We start from the raw sequence: 20,971 nt of genomic DNA, 5'->3' as shown, positions 1-20,971 counted from the left end.
CGGTAGCTAATACTGGTTTCACAGGGAATGCTCAAAGCACCGACTGTAAGAAGAGTCTCTATTCTTGTACTTAAGGCGGCATTGTGCCATTTGTATCTAATTCGGATGCCATTTCTGTGTTCCATCGTCAATGTGATGGTCCAAGGAATACATTGTACCTGCAGTGGTGCATCAGAAACTAATACTGGTCTCACAGGGAATGCTCAAAGCACCGACTGTAAGAAAAGTCTCTATTCTTGTACGTAAGGCGGCATTGTGCATTTTGTATTTCATTCCGATGCGATTTCTGTGTTTCATCGTCAATGTTTATGTCCAAGGAATACACTGAACCTGCAGTGGTGTATCGGAAACTAATACTGGTCTCTTAGGCAATGCTCAAAGCACCGACTGTAAGAAGAATCTCTATTCTTGTACTTAAGGCGGCATTGTGCCTTTTGCATTTAATTCCGATGCGATTTCTGTCTTTCATCGTCAATGTGAAGGTACAAGGAATGCATTGTACCAGCAGTGGTGTATCGGAAACTAATACTGGTCTCACAGGGAATGCTCAAAGCACCGACTGTCAAAGGAGTCTCTATTCTTGCACTTATGGTGGCATTGTGCCTTTTTTATTTAATTCCAATGTAATTTCAGTGTTTCTTCGTCAATGTGTATGCATAAGGAATACATTGATCCTGCAGTGGTGTATCGGAAACTAATACTGGTCTCACAGGGAATGCTCAAAGCACCGTCTGTAAGAAGAGTCTTTATTCTTGTACGTAAGGCGGCATTGTCCCTTTTGTATTAATTCCGAGGCGATTTCTGTGTTTCATCGTCAATGCGTATGTCCAAGGAATCCATTGAACCTGCAGTTGTGTATCGGAAGCTAATACTGGTCTCACAGGGAATGCTCAAAGCATCGACTGTAGGAAGAGTCTCAATTCTTGTACTTAAGGCGGCATTGTGCCTTTTGTATTTAATTCCGATGCGATTTCTGTGTTTCATCGTCAATGTGAAGTTCCAAGGGATACATTGATCCTGCAGTGGTGTATCGGAAACTAATACTGGTCTCACAGGGAATGCTCAAAGCACCGTCTGTAAGAAGAGTCTTTATTCTTGTACGTAAGGCGGCATTGTCCCTTTTGTATTAATTCCGAGGCGATTTCTGTGTTTCATCGTCAATGCGTATGTCCAAGGAATCCATTGTACCTGCAGTGGTGTATCGGAAACTAATATTGGTCTCACATGGAATGCTCAAAACACCGACTGTAAGAGGAGTCTCTATTCTTGCACTTATGGCGGCATTGTGCCATTTGTATTTAATTCCGATGTAATATCAGTGTTTCATCGTCAATGTGTATATCTAAGGAATACATTGAACCTGCAGTGGTGTATCAGAAACTAATACTGGTCTCACAGGGAATGCTCAAAGCACCGACTGTAAGAAGAGTCTCTATTCTTGTACTTACTGCGGCATTGTGCCTTTTGTATTTAGTTATGATTCGATCTCTGTGATTCATCGTCAATGCGATGGTCCAAGGAATACATTGAACCTGCAGTGGTGTATCGGAAACTAATACTGGTCTCTCAGGAAAGGATCAAAGCACAGACTCTAAGAAGCCTCACTTATCTTGCCGTTAAGGCGGCATTGTTCCTTTAGAATTTAATTCCGATGTAATTTCAGTGTTCCATCGTCAATGAGTATGTCCAAGGAATACATTGAACCTTGTGTGGTGTATCTTAAACTAATACTGGTCTCACAGGGAATGCTCAAAGCACCGACTGTAAGATGAGTCTCTATTCTTGTACGTAAGGCGGCATTGTGCCTTTTGTATTTAATTCCGATGCGATTTCTATGTTTCATCGTCAGTGTGTATGTCCAAGCAATACATTGAACTTGCAGTGGTTTATCGGAAACTAATACTGGTCTCACAGGAAATGCTCAAAGCAAAAACTGTAAGAAGAGACTCTATTCTTGTACTGAAGGCGGCATTATGCCTTTAGTATTTAATTCCGATGCGAATTCTATGTTTCATCGTCAATGTGAAGGTCCAAGGAATACATTGATCCTGCAGTGGTGTATCGGAAACTAATACTGGTCTCACAGGGAAAGCTCAAAGAACGGACTGTAAGAAGAGTCTCTATTCTTGTACTTAAGGTGGCATTGTGCCTTTTGTATTTGATTCCGATGCGATTTCTGTGTTTCATCGTCAATGTGAAGGTCCAAGGAATACATTGAACCTGCAGTGGTGTATCGCAAACTAATACTGATCTCACAGGGAATGCTCAAAGCACCGGCTGTAAGAGGAGTCTCTATACTTGCACTTATGGTGGCATTGTGCCTTTTGTATTTAATTCCAATGTAATTTCAGTGTTTCATCGTCAATGTGTGTGTCTAAGGAATACATTGAACCTGGAGTGGTGTATCGGAAACTAATACTGGTCTCACAGGAAATGCTCAAAGCACCGACTGTAAGAAGAGTCTCTATTCTTGTGCTTATTGCGGCATTGTGCCTTCTGTATTAATTCCGAGGCGATTTCTGTGTTTCATCGTCAATGTGAAGTTACAAGGAATACATTGTACCTGCTGAGGTGTATCGGAATCTAATACTGGTCTCGCAGGGAATGCTCAAAGCACAGACTGTAAGAAGAGTCTCTATTCTTGTACTTATTGCGGCATTGTGCCTTTTGTATTTAGTTCCGATTCGATTTCTGTGTTTCGTTGTCAATGCGAAGGTCCAAGGAATACATTGAACCTGCAGTGGTGTATCGGAAACTAATACTTGTCTCACAGGAAACGATCAAAGCACAGACCTAAAGAAGTCTTACTCATCTTGCCGTTAAGGCGGAATTGTTCCTTTTGTATTTAATTCCGATGTAATTTCAGTGTTTCATCGTCAATGAGTATGTCCAAGGAATACATTGAACCTGGAGTGGTGTATCGGAAACTAATACTGGTCCAACAGGAAAGGATCAAAGCACAGACTCTAAGAAGTCTCACTCGTCTTGCAGTTAAGGCGGCATTGTTCCTTTTGTATTTAATTCCGATGTAATTTCAGTGTTTCATCGTCAATGAGTATGTCCAAGCTATACATTGAACCTGCAGTGAAGTATCGGAAACTAATACTGGTCTCACAGGGAATGCTCAAAGCACCGACTGTAAGATGAGTCTCTATTCTTGTACGTAAGGCGGCTTTGTGCCTTTTGTATTTAATTCCGATGCGATTTCTATGTTTCATCGTCAGTGAGTATGTCCAAGCAATACATTGAACCTGCAGTGGTGTATCGGAAACTAATACTGGTCTCACAGGAAATGCTCAAAGCACCGACTGTAAGAAGAGACTCTATTCTTGTACTGAAGGCGGCATTATGCCTTTAGTATTTAATTCCGATGCGAATTCTGTGTTTCATCGTCAATGTGAAGGTCCAAGGAATACATTGATCCTGCAGTGGTGTATCGGAAACTAATACTGGTCTCACAGGGAAAGCTCAAAGAATCGACTGTAAGAAGAGTCTCTATTCTTGTACTTAAGGCGGCATTGTGCCTTTTGTATTTGATTCCGATGCGATTTCTGTGTTTCATCGTCAATGTGAAGGTCCAAGGAATACATTGAACCTGCAGTGGTGTATCGGATACTATTACTGGTCTCACAGGCAATGCTCAAAGCACCGACTGTAAGAAGAGTCTCTAATCTTGTACTTAAGGCGGCATTGTGCCTTTTGCATTTAATTCCGATGCGATTTCTGTGTTTCATCGTCAATGTGAAGGTACAAGGAATACATTGTACCTGCAGAGGTGTATCGGAAACTAATACTGATCTCACAGGGAATGCTCAAAGCACCGACAGTAAGAGGAGTCTCTATACTTGCACTTATGGTGGCATTGTGCCTTTTGTATTTAATTCCAATGTAATTTCATTGTTTCATCGTCAATGTGTATGTCTAAGGAATACATTGAACCTGCAGTGGTGTATCGGAAACTAATACTGGTCTCACAGGAAAAGCTCAAAGCACCGACTGTAAGAAGAGTCTCTATTCTTGTGATTATTGCGGCATAGTGCCTTTTGTATTAATTCCGAGGCGATTTCTGTGTTTCATCGTCAATGCGTAAGTCCAAGGAATCCATTGAACCTGCAGTGGTGTATCGGAAACTAATACTGGTCTCACAGGGAATGCTCAAAGCATCGACTGTAGGAAGAGTCTCAATTCTTGTACTTAAGGCGGCATTGTGCCTTTTGTATTTAATTCCGATGCGATTTCTGTGTTTCATCGTCAATGTGAAGTTCCAAGGAATACATTGTACCTGCTGGGGTGTATCGGAAACTAATACTGGTCTTACAGGGAATGCTCAAAGCACCGACTGTAAGAAGGGTCTCTATTCTTGTACGAAAGGCGGCATTGTGCCTTTTGTATTTAATTCCGATGCGATTTCTGTGTTTCATCGTGAATGTGAAGGTACAAGGAATACATTGTACCTGCAGTGGTGTATCGGAAACTAATACTGGTCTCACAGGGAATGCTCAAAGCACCGACTGTAAGAGGAGTCTCTATTCTTGCACTTATGGCGGCATTGTGCCATTTGTATTTAATTCCGATGTAATTTCAATGTTTCATCGCCAATGTGTATATCTAAGGAATACATTGAACCTGCAGTGGTGTATCGGAAACTAATACTGGTCTCACCGGGAATGCTCAAAGCACCGGCTGTAAGAAGAGTCTCTATTCTTGTACTTATTGCGGCATTGTGCCTTTTGTATTTAGTTCCGATTCGATCTCTGTGTTTCATCGTCAATGCGATGGTCCAAGGAATACATTGAACCTGCAATGGTGTATCGGCTACTAATACTGGTCTCACAGGGAATGCTCAAAGCACCGACTGTAAGAGGAGTCTCTATACTTGCACTTATGGTGGCATTGTGCCTTTTGTATTTAATTCCAATGTAATTTCAGTGTTTCATCGTCAATGTGTATGTCTAAGGAATACATTGAACCTGCAGTGGTGTATCGGAAACTAATACTGGTCTCACAGGAAATGCTCAAAGCACCGACTGTAAGAAGAGTCTCTATTCTTGTGCTTATTGCGGCATTGTGCCTTTTGTATTAATTCCGAGGCGATTTCTGTGTTTCATCGTCAATGTGAAGTTACAAGGAATACATTGTACCTGCTGAGGTGTATCGGAATCTGATACTGGTCTCACATGGAATGCTCAAAGCACCGACTGTAAGAAGAGTCTCTATTCTTGTACTTATTGCGGCATTGTGCCTTTTGTATTTAGTTCCGATTCGATTTCTGTGTTTCATTGTCAATGCGAAGGTCCAAGGAATACATTGAACCTGCAGTGGTGTATCGGAAACTAATACTGGTCTCACAGGAAAGGATCAAAGCACAGACTCAAAGAAGTCTCACTCGTCTTGCAGTTAAGGCGGCATTGTTCCTTTTGTATTTCATTCCGATGTAATTTCAGTGTTTCATCGTCAATGAGTATGTCCAAGGAATACATTGAACCTGGAGTGGTGTATCGGAAACTAATACTGGTCCCACAGGAAAGGATCAAAGCACAGACTCTAAGAAGTCTCACTCGTCTTGCAGTTAAGGCGGCATTGTTCCTTTTGTATTTAATTCCGATGTAATTTCAGTGTTTCATCGTCAATGAGTATGTCCAAGCTATACATTGAACCTGCAGTGGTGTATCGGTAACTAATACTGGTCTCACAGGGAATGCTCAAAGCACCGACTGTAAGATGAGTCTCTATTCTTGTACGTAAGGCGGCATTGTGCCTTTTGTATTTAATTCCGATGCGATTTCTATGTTTCATCGTCAGTGTGTATGTCCAAGCAATACATTGAACTTGCAGTGGTGTATCGGAAACTAATACTGGTCTCACAGGAAATGCTCAAAGCACCGACTGTAAGAAGAGACTCTATTCTTGTACTGAAGGCGGCATTATGCCTTTAGTATTTAGTTCCGATGCGAATTCTGTGTTTCATCGTCAATGTGAAGGTCCAAGGAATACATTGATCCTGCAGTGGTGTATCGGAAACTAATACTGGTCTCACAGGGAAAGCTCAAAGAACCGACTGTAAGAAGAGTCTCTATTCCTGTACTTAAGGCGGCACTGTGCCTTTTGTATTTGATTCCGATGCGATTTCTGTGTTTCATCGTCAATGTGAAGGTCCAAGGAATACATTGAACCTGCAGTGGTGTATCGGATACTATTACTGGTCTCACAGGCAATGCTCAAAGCACCGACTGTAAGAAGAGTCTCTGATCTTGTACTTAAGGCGGCATTGTGCCTTTTGCATTTAATTCCGATGCGATTTCTATGTTTCATCGACAATGTGAAGGTACAAGGAATACATTGTAATTGCAGTGGTGTATCGGAAACTAATACTGATCTCACAGGGAATGCTCAAAGCACCGACTGTAAGAGGAGTCTCTATACTTGCACTTATGGTGGCATTGTGCCTTTTGTATTTAATTCCAATGTAATTTCAGTGTTTCATCGTCAATGTGTATGTCTACAGAATACATTGAACCTGCAGTGGTGTATCGGAAACTAATACTGGTCTCACAGGAAATGCTCAAAGCACCGACTGTAAGAAGAGTCTCTATTCTTGTGATTATTGCGGCATAGTGCCTTTTGTATTAATTCCGAGGCGATTTCTGTGTTTCATCGTCAATGCGTATGTCCAAGGAATCCATTGAACCTGCAGTGGTGTATCGGAAACTAATACTGGTCTCACAGGGAATGCTCAAAGCATCGACTGTAGGAAGAGTCTCAATTCTTGTACTTAAGGCGGCATTGTGCCTTTTGTATTTAATTCCGATGCGATTTCTGTGTTTCATCGTCAATGTGAAGTTCCAAGGAATACATTGTACCTGCTGAGGTGTATCGGAAACTAATACTGGTCTTACAGGGAATGCTCAAAGCACCGACTGTAAGAAGGGTCTCTATTCTTGTACGAAAGGCGGCATTGTGCCTTTTGTATTTAATTCCGATGCGATTTCTGTGTTTCATCGTGAATGTGAAGGTACAAGGAATACATTGTACCTTCAGTGGTGTATCGGAAACTAATACTGGTCTCACAGGGAATGCTCAAAGCACCGACTGTAAGAGGAGTCTCTATTCTTGCACTTATGGCGGCATTGTGCCATTTGTATTTAATTCCGATGTAATTTCAATGTTTCATCGCCAATGTGTATGTCTGAGGAATACATTGAACCTGCAGTGGTGTATCGGAAACTAATACTGGTCTCACAGGGAATGCTCAAAGCACCGGCTGTAAGAAGAGTCTCTATTCTTGTACTTATTGCGGCATTGTGCCTTTTGTATTTAGTTCCGATTCGATCTCTGTGTTTCATCGTCAATGCGATGGTCCAAGGAATACATTGAACCTGCAATGGTGTATCGGAAACTAATACTGGTCTCACAGGAAAGGATCAAAGCACAGTCTCTAAGAAGCCTCACTTATCTTGCCGTTAAGGCGGCATTGTTTCTTTTGAATTTAATTCCTATGTAATTTCAGTGTTCCATCGTCAATGAGTATGTCCAAGGAATACATTGAACCTGGTGTGGTGTATCGGAAACTAATACTGGTCTCACAGGGAATCCTCAAAGCACCGACTGTAAGATGAGTCTCTGTTCTTGTACGTAAGGCGGCATTAGGCCTTTAGTATTTAATTCCGATGCGAATTCTGTGTTTCATCGTCAATGTGAAGGTCCAAGGAATACATTGAACCAGCAGTGGTGTATCGGAAACTAATACTGGTCTCACAGGGAAAGCTCAAAGAACCGACTGTGAGAAGAGTCTCTATTCTTGTACTTAAGGCGGCATTGTGCCTTTTTTATTTGATTCCGATGCGATTTCTGTGTTTCATCGTCAATGTGAAGGTCCAAGGAATACATTGAACCTGCAGTGGTGTATGGGATACTATTACTGGTCTCACAGGCAATGCTCAAAGCACCGACTGTAAGAAGAGTCTCTATTCTTGTACTTAAGGCGGCATTGTGCCTTTTGCATTTAATTCCGATGCGATTTCTGTGTTTCATCGTCAATGTGAAGGTACAAGGAATACATTGTACCTGCAGTGGTGTATCGGAACCTAATACTGATCTCACAGGGAATGCTCAAAGCACCGACTGTAAGAGGAGTCTCAATACTTGCACTTATGGTGGCATTGTGCCTTTTGTATTTAATTCCAATGTAATTTCAGTATTTCATCGTCAATGTGTATGTCTAAGGAATACATTGAACCTGCAGTGGTGTATCGGAAACTAATACTGGTCTCACAGGAAATGCTCAAAGCACCGACTGTAAGAAGAGTCTCTATTCTTGTGCTTATTGCGGCATTGTGCCTTTTGTATTAATTCCGAGGCGATTTCTGTGGTTCATCGTCAATGCGTATGTCCAAGGAATCCATTGAACCTGCAGTGGTGTATCGGAAACTAATACTGGTCTCACAGGGAATGCTCAAAGCATCGACTGTAGGAAGAGTCTCAATTCTTGTACTTAAGGCGGCATTGTGCCTTTTGTATTTAATTCCGATGCGATTTCTGTGTTTCATCGTCAATGTGAAGTTCCAAGGAATACATTGTACCTGCTGAGGTGTATCGGAAACTAATACTGGTCTCACAGGGAATGCTCAAAGCACCGACTGTAAGAAGGGTCATTATTCTGGCACTTATGGCGGCATTGTGAGTTTTGAGTTTAATTCCGATTCGATTTCTGTGTTTCGTTGTCAATGTGTATGTCTAAGGAATACATTGAACCTGCAGTGGTGTATCGGAAACTAATACTGGGCTCACAGGAAAGGATCAAAGCACAGACTCTAAGAAGTCTCTCTCATCTTGCAGTTAAGGCGGCATTGTTCCTTTTGTATTTAATTCCGATGTAATTTCAGTGTTTCATCGTCAATGAGTATGTCCAAGGAATACATTGAACCTGGAGTGGTGTATCGGAAACTAATACTGGTCTCACAGGGAATGCTCAAAGCACCGACTGTAAGAAGAGTCTCTATTCTTGTACGAAAGGCGGCATTGTGCCTTTTGTATTTAATTCCGATGCGATTTCTGTGTTTCATCGTCAATGTGAAGTTCCAAGGAATACATTGTTATTGCTGAGGTGTATCGGAATCTAATACTGGTCTCACAGGGAATGCTCAAAGCACCGACTGTAAGAAGGGTCTCTATTCTGGCACTTATGGCGGCATTGTGCCTTTTGTGTTTAATTCCGATGCGATTTCTGTGTTTCATTGTCATTGTGTATGTCTAAGGAATACATTGCACCTGCAGTGGTGTATCGGAAACTAATACCGGTCTCACAGGGATTGCTCAAAGCACCGACTGTAAGAAGAGTCTCTATTCTTGTACTTAAAGCGGCATTGTGCCTTTTGTATTTAATTCCGATGCGATTTCTGTGTTTCATCGTCAATGTGAAGTTCCAAGGAATACATCGAACCTGCAGTGGTATATCGGAAACTAATACTGGTCTCACAGGGAATGCTCAAAGCACCGACTGTAAGAAGAGTCTCAATTCCTGTACTTAAGGCGGCATTGTGCCTTTTGTATTTAATTCCGATGCGATTTCTGTGTTTCACCGTCAATGCGAAGGTCCAAGGAATACATTGAACCTGCAGTGGTGTATCGGAAACTAATACTGGTCTCACAGGAAAGGATCAAATCACTGACTCTAAGATGTCTCACTCATCTTGCAGTTAAGGCGGCATTGTTCCTTTTGTATTTAATTCCGATGTAATTTCAGTGTTTCATCGTCAATGAGTATGTCCAAGGAATACATTGAACCTGGAGTGGTGTATCGGAAACTAATACTGGTCTCACAGGGAAAGCTCAAAGCACCGGCTGTAAGAAGAGTCTCTATTCATGCACGTATGGCGGCATTGTGCCTTTTGTATTTAATTCCGATGTAATTTCAGTGATTCATCGTCAATGTGTATGTGTAAGGAATACATTGAACCTGCAGTGGTGTGTCGGAAACTAGTACTGGTCTCACAGGGAAAGCTCAAAACACCGACTGTAAGAAGAGTCACTATTCTTGTACTTAAGGCGGCATTATGCCTTTTGTATTTAATTCCAATGCGATATCTGTGTTTCATCATCAATGTGAAGGTCCAAGGAATACATTGCACCTGCAGTGGTGTATCGGAAACTAATACTGGTCTCACAGGAAATGATCAAAGCACAGACTCTAAGAAGTCTCATTCTTCTTGCACTTACGGCGGCATTGTTCCTGTTGTATTAAATTCCGATGTAATTTCAGTGTTTCATCGTCAATGTGTATGTCCTAGGAATACATGGAATCTGCAGTGGTGTATCGGAAGCTAATACTGGTTTCACAGGGAATGCTCAAAGCACCGACTGTAAGAAGAGTCTCTATTCTTGTACTTAAGGCGGCATTGTGCCATTTGTATAATCCCGATGCCATTTTTGTGTTCCATCGTCAATGTGAAGGTGCAAGGAATACATTGTACCTGCAGTGGTGTATCGGAAACTAGTACTGGTCTCGCAGGGAATGCTCAAAGCACCGACTGTAAGAAGAGTCTATGTTCTTGCACTTATGGCGGCATTGTGACTTTTGTATTTAATTCCGATGTAATTTCAGTGTTTCATTTTCAATGTGTATGTCTAAGGAATACATTGAACCTGCAGTGGTGCTTCAGAAACTAATACTGGTCTCACAGGGAATGCTCAAAGCACCGACTGTAAGAAAAGTCTCTATTCTTGTACGTAAGGCGGCATTGTGCATTTTGTATTTCATTCCGATGCGATTTCTGTGTTTCATCGTCAATGTGTATGTCCAAGGAATACACTGAACCTGCAGTGGTGTATCGGAAACTAATACTGGTCTCTTAGGCAATACTCAAAGCACCGACTGTAAGAAGAGTCTCTATTCTTGTACTTAAGGCGGCATTGTGCCTTTTGCATTTAATTCCGATGCGATTTCTGTGTTTCTTCGTCAATGTGAAGGTACAAGGAATACATTGTACCAGCAGTGGTGTATCGGAAACTAATACTGGTCTCACAGGGAATGCTCAAAGCACCGACAGTAAGAGGAGTCTCTATTCTTGCACTTATGGTGGCATTGTGCCTTTTGTATTTCATTCCAATGTAATTTCAGTGTTTCTTCGTCAATGTGTATGTATAAGGAATATATTGATCCTGCAGTGGTGTATCGGAAACTAATACTGGTCTCACAGGGAATGCTCAAAGCACCGTCTGTAAGGAGAGTCTTTATTTTTGTACGTAAGGCGGCATTGTCCCTTTTGTATTAATTCTGAGGCGATTTCTGTGTCTCATCGTCAATGCGTATGTCCACGGAATCCATTGAACCTGCAGTGGTGTATCGGAAGCTAATACTGGTCTCACAGGGAATGCTCAAAGCATCGACTGTAGGAAGAGTCTCAATTCTTGTACATAAGGCGGCATTGTGCCTTTTGTATTTAATTCCAATGCGATTTCTGTGTTTCATCGTCAATGCGATGTTCCAAGGAATACATTGAACCTGCAGTGGTGTATCGGAAACCAATACTGGTCTCAAAGAGAATGCTCAAAGCACCGACTGTAAGAAGAGTCTCTATTCTTGTACTTAAAGCGGCATTGTGCCTTTTGTATTTAATTCCGATGCGATTTCTGTGTTTCACCGTCAATGCGAAGGTCCAAGGAATACATTGAACCTGCTGTGGTGTATCGGAAACTAATACTGGTCTCACAGGAAAGGATCAAAGCACAGACTCTAAGAAGTCTCATTCTTCTTGCACTTAAGGCGGCATTGTTCCTTTTGTATTAAATTCCGATGTAATTTCAGTGTTTCATCGTCAATGTGTATGTCTAAGGAATACATTGAACCTGCAGTGGTGCATCAGAAACTAATACTGGTCTCACAGGGAATGCTCAAAGCACCGACTGTAAGAAAAGTCTCTATTCTTGTACGTAAGGCGGCATTGTGCATTTGGTATTTCATTCCGATGCGATTTCTGTGTTTCATCGTCAATATGTATGTCCAAGGAATACACTGAACCTGCAGTGGTGTATCGGAAACTAATACTGGTCTCTTAGGCAATGCTTAAAGCACCTACTGTAAGAAGAGTCTCTATTCTGGTACTTAAGGCGGCATTGTGCCTTTTGCATTTTATTCCGATGCGATTTCTGTGTTTCATCGTCAATGTGAAGGTACAAGGAATACATTGTACCAGCAGTGGTGTATCGGAAACTAATACTGGTCTCACAGGGAATGCTCAAAACACCGACTGTAAGAGGAGTCTCTATTCTTGCACTTATGGTGGCATTGTGCCTTTTGTATTTAATTCCAATGTAATTTCAGTGTTTCTTCGTCAGTGTGTATGTCTAAGGAATACATTGATCCTGCAGTGGTGTATCGGAAACTAATACTGGTCTCACAAGGAATGCTCAAAGCACCGACTGTAAGAAGAGTCTCTATTCTTGTACTTAAGGCGGCATTGTGCATTTTGTGTTTAATTCCGATGCGATTTTTGTGTTTCCTCGTCAATTTGAAGGACCAAGGAATACATTGTACCTGCAGTGGTGTATCGGAAGCTAATACTGGCCTCACAGGGAATGCTCAAAGCACCGACTGTAAGAAGAGTCTCGATTCATGCACGTATGGCGGCATTGTGCCTTTTGTATTTAATTCCGATGTAATTTCAGTGTTTCATCATCAATGTGTATGTCTATGGAATACATTGAACCTGCAGTGGTGTACCGGAAACTAATACTGGTCTCACAGGGAATGCTCAAAGCACCGACTGTAAGAAGGGTCTCTATTTTTGTACGTAAGGCGGCATTGTGCCTTTTGTATTTAATTCCGATACGATTTCTGTGTTTCATCGTCAATGCGTATGTCCAAGGAATACATTGAACCTGCAGTGGTATATCGGAAACTAATACTGGTCTCACAGGGAGAGCTCAAAGCACCGACTGTAAGAGGAGTCTCTATTCTTGTACTTAAGGCGGCATTGTGCCTTTTGTATTTAATTCCGATGCGATTTCTGTGTTTCATCGTCAATGTGTATGTCTAAGGAATACTTTGATACTGCAGTGGTGTATCGGAAACTAATACTGGTCTCGCAGGGAATGCTTAAAGCACCGACTGTAAGAAGAGTCTCTATTCTTGTACTTAGGGCGGCATTGTGCCTTTTGTATTTAATTGCGATGCGATTTCTGTGTTTCATCGTCAATGTGAAGGTACAAGGAATACATTTTACCAGCAGTGGTGTATCGGAAACTAATACTGGTCGCACAGGGAATGCTCAAACCACCAACTGTAAGAGGAGTCTCTATTCTTGCACTTATGGCGGCATTGTGCCATTTGTATTTAATTCCGATGTAATTTCAGTGTTCCATCGTCAATGTGTATGTCTAAGGAATACATTGATCCTGCAGTGGTGTATCGGAAACTAATACTGGTCTCACAGGGAATGCTCAAAGCACCGACTGTAAGAAGAGTCTCTATTCTTGTACGAAAGGCGGCATTGTGCCTTTTGTATTTAATTCCGATGCGATTTCTGTGTTTCATCGTCAATGTGAAGTTCCAAGGAATACATTGTTATTGCTGAGGTGTATCGGAATCTAATACTGGTCTCACAGGGAATGCTCAAAGCACCGACTGTAAGAAGGGTCTCTATTCTGGCACTTATGGCGGCATTGTGCCTTTTGTGTTTAATTCCGATGCGATTTCTGTGTTTCATTGTCATTGTGTATGTCTAAGGAATACATTGCACCTGCAGTGGTGTATCGGAAACTAATACCGGTCTCACAGGGATTGCTCAAAGCACCGACTGTAAGAAGAGTCTCTATTCTTGTACTTAAAGCGGCATTGTGCCTTTTGTATTTAATTCCGATGCGATTTCTGTGTTTCATCGTCAATGTGAAGTTCCAAGGAATACATCGAACCTGCAGTGGTATATCGGAAACTAATACTGGTCTCACAGGGAATGCTCAAAGCACCGACTGTAAGAAGAGTCTCAATTCCTGTACTTAAGGCGGCATTGTGCCTTTTGTATTTAATTACGATGCGATTTCTGTGTTTCACCGTCAATGCGAAGGTCCAAGGAATACATTGAACCTGCAGTGGTGTATCGGAAACTAATACTGGTCTCACAGGAAAGGATCAAATCACTGACTCTAAGATGTCTCACTCATCTTGCAGTTAAGGCGGCATTGTTCCTTTTGTATTTAATTCCGATGTAATTTCAGTGTTTCATCGTCAATGAGTATGTCCAAGGAATACATTGAACCTGGAGTGGTGTATCGGAAACTAATACTGGTCTCACAGGGAAAGCTCAAAGCACCGGCTGTAAGAAGAGTCTCTATTCATGCACGTATGGCGGCATTGTGCCTTTTGTATTTAATTCCGATGTAATTTCAGTGATTCATCGTCAATGTGTATGTGTAAGGAATACATTGAACCTGCAGTGGTGTGTCGGAAACTAGTACTGGTCTCACAGGGAAAGCTCAAAACACCGACTGTAAGAAGAGTCACTATTCTTGTACTTAAGGCGGCATTATGCCTTTTGTATTTAATTCCAATGCGATATCTGTGTTTCATCATCAATGTGAAGGTCCAAGGAATACATTGCACCTGCAGTGGTGTATCGGAAACTAATACTGGTCTCACAGGAAATGATCAAAGCACAGACTCTAAGAAGTCTCATTCTTCTTGCACTTACGGCGGCATTGTTCCTTTTGTATTAAATTCCGATGTAATTTCAGTGTTTCATCGTCAATGTGTATGTCCTAGGAATACATGGAATCTGCAGTGGTGTATCGGAAGCTAATACTGGTTTCACAGGGAATGCTCAAAGCACCGACTGTAAGAAGAGTCTCTATTCTTGTACTTAAGGCGGCATTGTGCCATTTGTATAATCCCGATGCCATTTTTGTGTTCCATCGTCAATGTGAAGGTCCAAGGAATACATTGTACCTGCAGTGGTGTATCGGAAACTAGTACTGGTCTCGCAGGGAATGCTCAAAGCACCGACTGTAAGAAGAGTCTATGTTCTTGCACTTATGGCGGCATTGTGACTTTTGTATTTAATTCCGATGTAATTTCAGTGTTTCATTTTCAATGTGTATGTCTAAGGAATACATTGAACCTGCAGTGGTGCTTCAGAAACTAATACTGGTCTCACAGGGAATGCTCAAAGCACCGACTGTAAGAAAAGTCTCTATTCTTGTACGTAAGGCGGCATTGTGCATTTTGTATTTCATTCCGATGCGATTTCTGTGTTTCATCGTCAATGTGTATGTCCAAGGAATACACTGAACCTGCAGTGGTGTATCGGAAACTAATACTGGTCTCTTAGGCAATACTCAAAGCACCGACTGTAAGAAGAGTCTCTATTCTTGTACTTAAGGCGGCATTGTGCCTTTTGCATTTAATTCCGATGCGATTTCTGTGTTTCTTCGTCAATGTGAAGGTACAAGGAATACATTGTACCAGCAGTGGTGTATCGGAAACTAATACTGGTCTCACAGGGAATGCTCAAAGCACCGACAGTAAGAGGAGTCTCTATTCTTGCACTTATGGTGGCATTGTGCCTTTTGTATTTCATTCCAATGTAATTTCAGTGTTTCTTCGTCAATGTGTATGTATAAGGAATACATTGATCCTGCAGTGGTGTATCGGAAACTAATACTGGTCTCACAGGGAATGCTCAAAGCACCGTCTGTAAGGAGAGTCTTTATTTTTGTACGTAAGGCGGCATTGTCCCTTTTGTATTAATTCTGAGGCGATTTCTGTGTCTCATCGTCAATGCGTATGTCCACGGAATCCATTGAACCTGCAGTGGTGTATCGGAAGCTAATACTGGTCTCACAGGGAATGCTCAAAGCATCGACTGTAGGAAGAGTCTCGATTCTTGTACATAAGGCGGCATTGTGCCTTTTGTATTTAATTCCGATGCGATTTCTGTGTTTCATCGTCAATGTGATGTTCCAAGGAATACATTGAACCTGCAGTGGTGTATCGGAAACCAATACTGGTCTCAAAGAGAATGCTCAAAGCACCGACTGTAAGAAGAGTCTCTATTCTTGTACTTAAAGCGGCATTGTGCCTTTTGTATTTAATTCCGATGCGATTTCTGTGTTTCACCGTCAATGCGAAGGTCCAAGGAATACATTGAACCTGCTGTGGTGTATCGGAAACTAATACTGGTCTCACAGGAAAGGATCAAAGCACAGACTCTAAGAAGTCTCATTCTTCTTGCACTTAAGGCGGCATTGTTCCTTTTGTATTAAATTCCGATGTAATTTCAGTGTTTCATCGTCAATGTGTATGTCTAAGGAATACATTGAACCTGCAGTGGTGCATCAGAAACTAATACTGGTCTCACAGGGAATGCTCAAAGCACCGATTGTAAGAAAAGTCACTATTCTTGTACGTAAGGCGGCATTGTGCATTTGGTATTTCATTCCGATGCGATTTCTGTGTTTCATCGTCAATATGTATGTCCATGGAATACACTGAACCTGCAGTGGTGTATCGGAAACTAATACAGGTCTCTTAGGCAATGCTTAAAGCACCTACTGTAAGAAGAGTCTCTATTCTGGTACTTAAGGCGGCATTGTGCCTTTTGCATTTTATTCCGATGCGATTTCTGTGTTTCATCGTCAATGTGAAGGTACAAGGAATACATTGTACCTGCAGTGGTGTATCGGAAACTAATACTGGTCTCACAGGGAATGCTCAAAACACCGACTGTAAGAGGAGTCTCTATTCTTGCACTTATGGTGGCATTGTGCCTTTTGTATTTAATTCCAATGTAATTTCAGTGTTTCTTCGTCAGTGTGTATGTCTAAGGAATACATTGATCCTGCAGTGGTGTATCGGAAACTAATACTGGTCTCACACGGAATGCTCAAAGCACCGTCTTTAAGAAGAGTCTCTATTCTTGTACTTAAGGCGGCATTGTGCCTTTTGTATTTAATTCCGATGCGATTTCTGTGTTTCATCGTCAAAGCGTATGTCCAAGAAATACATTGAACCTGCAGTGGTATATCGGAAACTAATACTGGTCTCACAGGGAATGCTCAAAGCACCGACTGTAAGAAGAGTCACTATTCTTGTACTTAAGGCGGCATTGTGCCTTTTGTATTTAATTCCGATGCGATTTCTGTGTTTCATCGTCAATGTGAAGGTCCAAGGTATACATTGAACCTGCAGTGGTGTATCGGAAACTAATACTGGTCTCACAGGAAAGGATCAAAGCACAGACTCTAAGAAGTCTCACTCATCTTGCAGTTAAGGCGGCATTGTTCCTTTTGTATTTAATTCCGATGTAATTTCAGTGCTTCATCGTTAATGAGTATGTCCAAGGAATACATTGAACTTGGATTGGTGTATCGGAAACTAATACTGGTCTCACAGGGAATGCTCAAAGCACCGACTGTAAGAGGAGTCTCTATTATTGCACTAATGGCGGCATTGTTCCTTTTGTATTTAATTCCGATGTAATTTCAGTGTTTCATCGTCAATGTGTATGTCTAAAGAATACATAGAACCTGCAGTGGTGTATCGGAAACTAATACTGGTCTCACAAGGAATGCTCAAAGCACCGACTGTAAGAAGAGTCTCTATTCTTGTACTTAAGGCGGCATTGTGCATTTTGTGTTTAATTCCGATGCGATTTTTGTGTTTCCTCGTCAATTTGAAGGACCAAGGAATACATTGTACCTGCAGTGGTGTATCGGAAGCTAATACTGGCCTCACAGGGAATGCTCAAAGCACCGACTGTAAGAAGAGTCTCGATTCATGCACGTATGGCGGCATTGTGCCTTTTGTATTTAATTCCGATGTAATTTCACTGTTTCATCATCAATGTGTATGTCTATGGAATACATTGAACCTGCAGTGGTGTACCGGAAACTAATACTGGTCTCACAGGGAATGCTCAAAGCACCGACTGTAAGAAGAGTCTCTATTCTTGTACTTAGGGCGGCTTTGTGCCTTTTGTATTTAATTGCGATGCGATTTCTGTGTTTCATCGTCAATGTGAAGGTACAAGGAATACATTTTACCAGCAGTGGTGTATCGGAAACTAATACTGGTCGCAAAGGGAATGCTCAAACCACCAACTGTAAGAGGAGTCTCTATTCTTGCACTTATGGCGGCATTGTGCCATTTGTATTTAATTCCGATGTAATTTCAGTGTTCCATCGTCAATGTGTATGTCTAAGGAATACATTGAACCTGCAGTGGTGTATCGGAATCTAATACTGGTCTCACAGGGATTGCTCGAAGCACCGACTGTAAGAAGAGTCTCTATTCTTGTACTTATAGCGGCATTGTGCCTTTTGTATTTAGTTCCGATTCGATCTCTGTGTTTCATCGTCAATGCGAAGGTCCAAGGAATACATTGAACCTGCAGTGGTGTATCGGAAACTAATAATAATCTCACAGGAAAGGATCAAAGCACAGACTCTAAGAAGTCTCACTCATCTTGCCGTTAAGGCGGCATTGTTTTTTTGTATATAATTCCGATGTAATTTCAGTGTTCCATCGTCAATGAGTATGTCCAAGGAATACATTGAATCTGGTGTGGTGTATCGGAAACTAATACTGGTCTGACAGGGAATGCTAAAAGCACCGACTGTAAGATGAGTCTCTATTCTTGTACGAAAGGCGGCATTGTGCCTTTTGTATTTAATTCCGATGCGATTTCTGTGTTTCATCGTCAATGTGTATGTCCAAGCAATACATTGAACCTGCAGTGGTGTATCGGAAACTAATACTGGTCTCACAGGAAATACTCAAAGCACCGACTGTAAGAAGAGTCTCTATTCTTGTACTTAAGGCGGCATTGTGCCTTTTGTGTTTAATTCCAATGCGATTTCTGTGTTTCATCGTCAATGTGAAGGTCCAAGGAATACATTGCACCTGCAGTGGTGTATCGGAAACTAGTACTGGTCTCGCAGGGAATGCTCAAAGCACTGACTGTAATAAGTGTCTATGGTCTTGCACTCATGGCGGCATTGTGCCATTTGTATTTAATTCCGATGTAATTTCAGTGTTTCATCGTCAATGTGTATGTCTAAGGAATACATAGAACCTGCAGTGGTGTATCGGAAACTAATACTGACCTCACAGGGAATGCTCAAAGCACCGACTGTAAGAAGAGTCTCTATTCTTGTACTTAAGGCGGCATTGTGCCATTTGTATTTAATTCCGATGCCATTTCTGTGTTCCATCGTCAATATGAAGGTCCAAGGAATACATTGTACCTGCAGTGGTGTATCGGAAACTAGTACTGGTCTCGCAGGGAATGCTCAAAGCACTGACTGTAATAAGAGTCTATGGTCTTGCACTTATGGCGGCATTGTGCCATTTGTATTTAATTCCGATGTAATTTCAGTGTTTCATCCTCAATGTGTATGTCTAAGGAATACATAGAACCTGCAGTGGTGTATCGGAAACTAATACTGACCTCACAGGGAATGCTCAAAGCACCGACTGTAAGAAGAGTCTCTATTCTTGTACATAAGGCGGCATTGTGCATTTTGTATTTAATTCCGATGCGATTTCTGTGTTTCATCGTCAATGCGTATGTCCAAGGAATACATTGAACCTGCAGTGGTATATCGGAAACTAATACTGGTCTCACAGGGAGTGCTCAAAGCACCGACTGTAAGAAGAGTCGCTATTGTTGTACTTAAGGCGGCATTGTGCCTTTTGTATTTAATTCCGATGCGATTTCTGTGTTTCATCGTCAATGCGAAGGTCCAAGGAATACATCGAACCTGCAGTGGTGTATCGGAAACTAATACTGGTCACACAGGAGAGGATCAAAGCACTGACTCTAAGAAGTCTCACTCATATTGCAGTTAAGGCGGCATAGTTCCTTTTGTATTTAATTCCTATGTAATTTCAGTGTTTCATCGTCAATGATTATGTCCAAGGAGTACATTGAACCTGGAGTGGTGTATCGGAAACTAATACTGGTCTCACAGGGAATGCTCAAAGCGCCGACTGTAAGAAGAGTCTCTATTCTTGTACGAAAGGCGGCATTGTGCCTTTTGTATTTAATTCCGATGCGATTTCTGTGTTTCATTGTCAATGAGTATGTCCAAGGAATACATTGAACCTGGAGTGGTGTATCGAAAACTAATTCTGGTCTCACAGGGAATGCTCAAAGCACCGACTGTAAGAAGAGTCTTTATTCTTGTACTTAAGGGGGCATTGTGCCTTTTGTATTTAATTGCGATGCGATTTCTGTGTTTCATCGTCAATGCGAAGGTCCAAGAAATACATTGAACCTGCAGTGGTGTATCGGAAACTAATACTGGTCTCACAGGAGAGGATCAAAGCACCGACTCTAAGAAGTCTCACTCATCTTGCAGTTAAGGCGGCATTGTTCCTTTTGTATTTAATTCCTATGTAATTACAGTGTTTCATCGTCAATGAGTATGTCCAAGGACTACATTGAACCTGGAGTGGTGTATCGGAAACTAATACTGGTCTCACAGGGAATGCTCAAAGCACCGACTGTAAGAAGAGTCTCTATTCTTGTACGAAAGGCGGCATTGTGCCTTTTGTATTTAATTCCGATGCGATTTCTGTGTTTCATTGTCAATGAGTATGTCCAAGGAATACATTGAACCTGGAGTGGTGTTCGGAAACTAATACTGGTCTCACAGGGAAAGCTCAAAGCACCGACTGTACGAGGAGTCTCTATTCTTGCACTTATGGCGGCATTGTGCCATTTGTATTTAATTCCGATGTAATTTCAGTGTTTCATCGTCAATGTGTATGTCTAAGCACTACATTGAACCTGCAGTGGTGTATCGGAAACTAATACTGGTCTGACAGGGAATGCTCAAAGCACCGACTGTAAGAAGAGTCTCTATTCTTGTACTTATTGCGGCATTGTGCCTTTTGTATTTAGTTCCGCCTCGATTTCTGTGTTTCATCGTCAATGCGAAGGTCCAAGGAATACTTTGAACCTGCAGTGGTGTATCG

This window comes from Schistocerca americana, chromosome 5 (genome assembly GCF_021461395.2).
Source record: "Schistocerca americana isolate TAMUIC-IGC-003095 chromosome 5, iqSchAmer2.1, whole genome shotgun sequence".
NCBI classification, from domain to species: domain Eukaryota; kingdom Metazoa; phylum Arthropoda; class Insecta; order Orthoptera; family Acrididae; genus Schistocerca; species Schistocerca americana.
The sequence above is the reverse complement of the archived record's forward strand: the minus strand, read 5'-3'. Positions refer to the sequence as shown.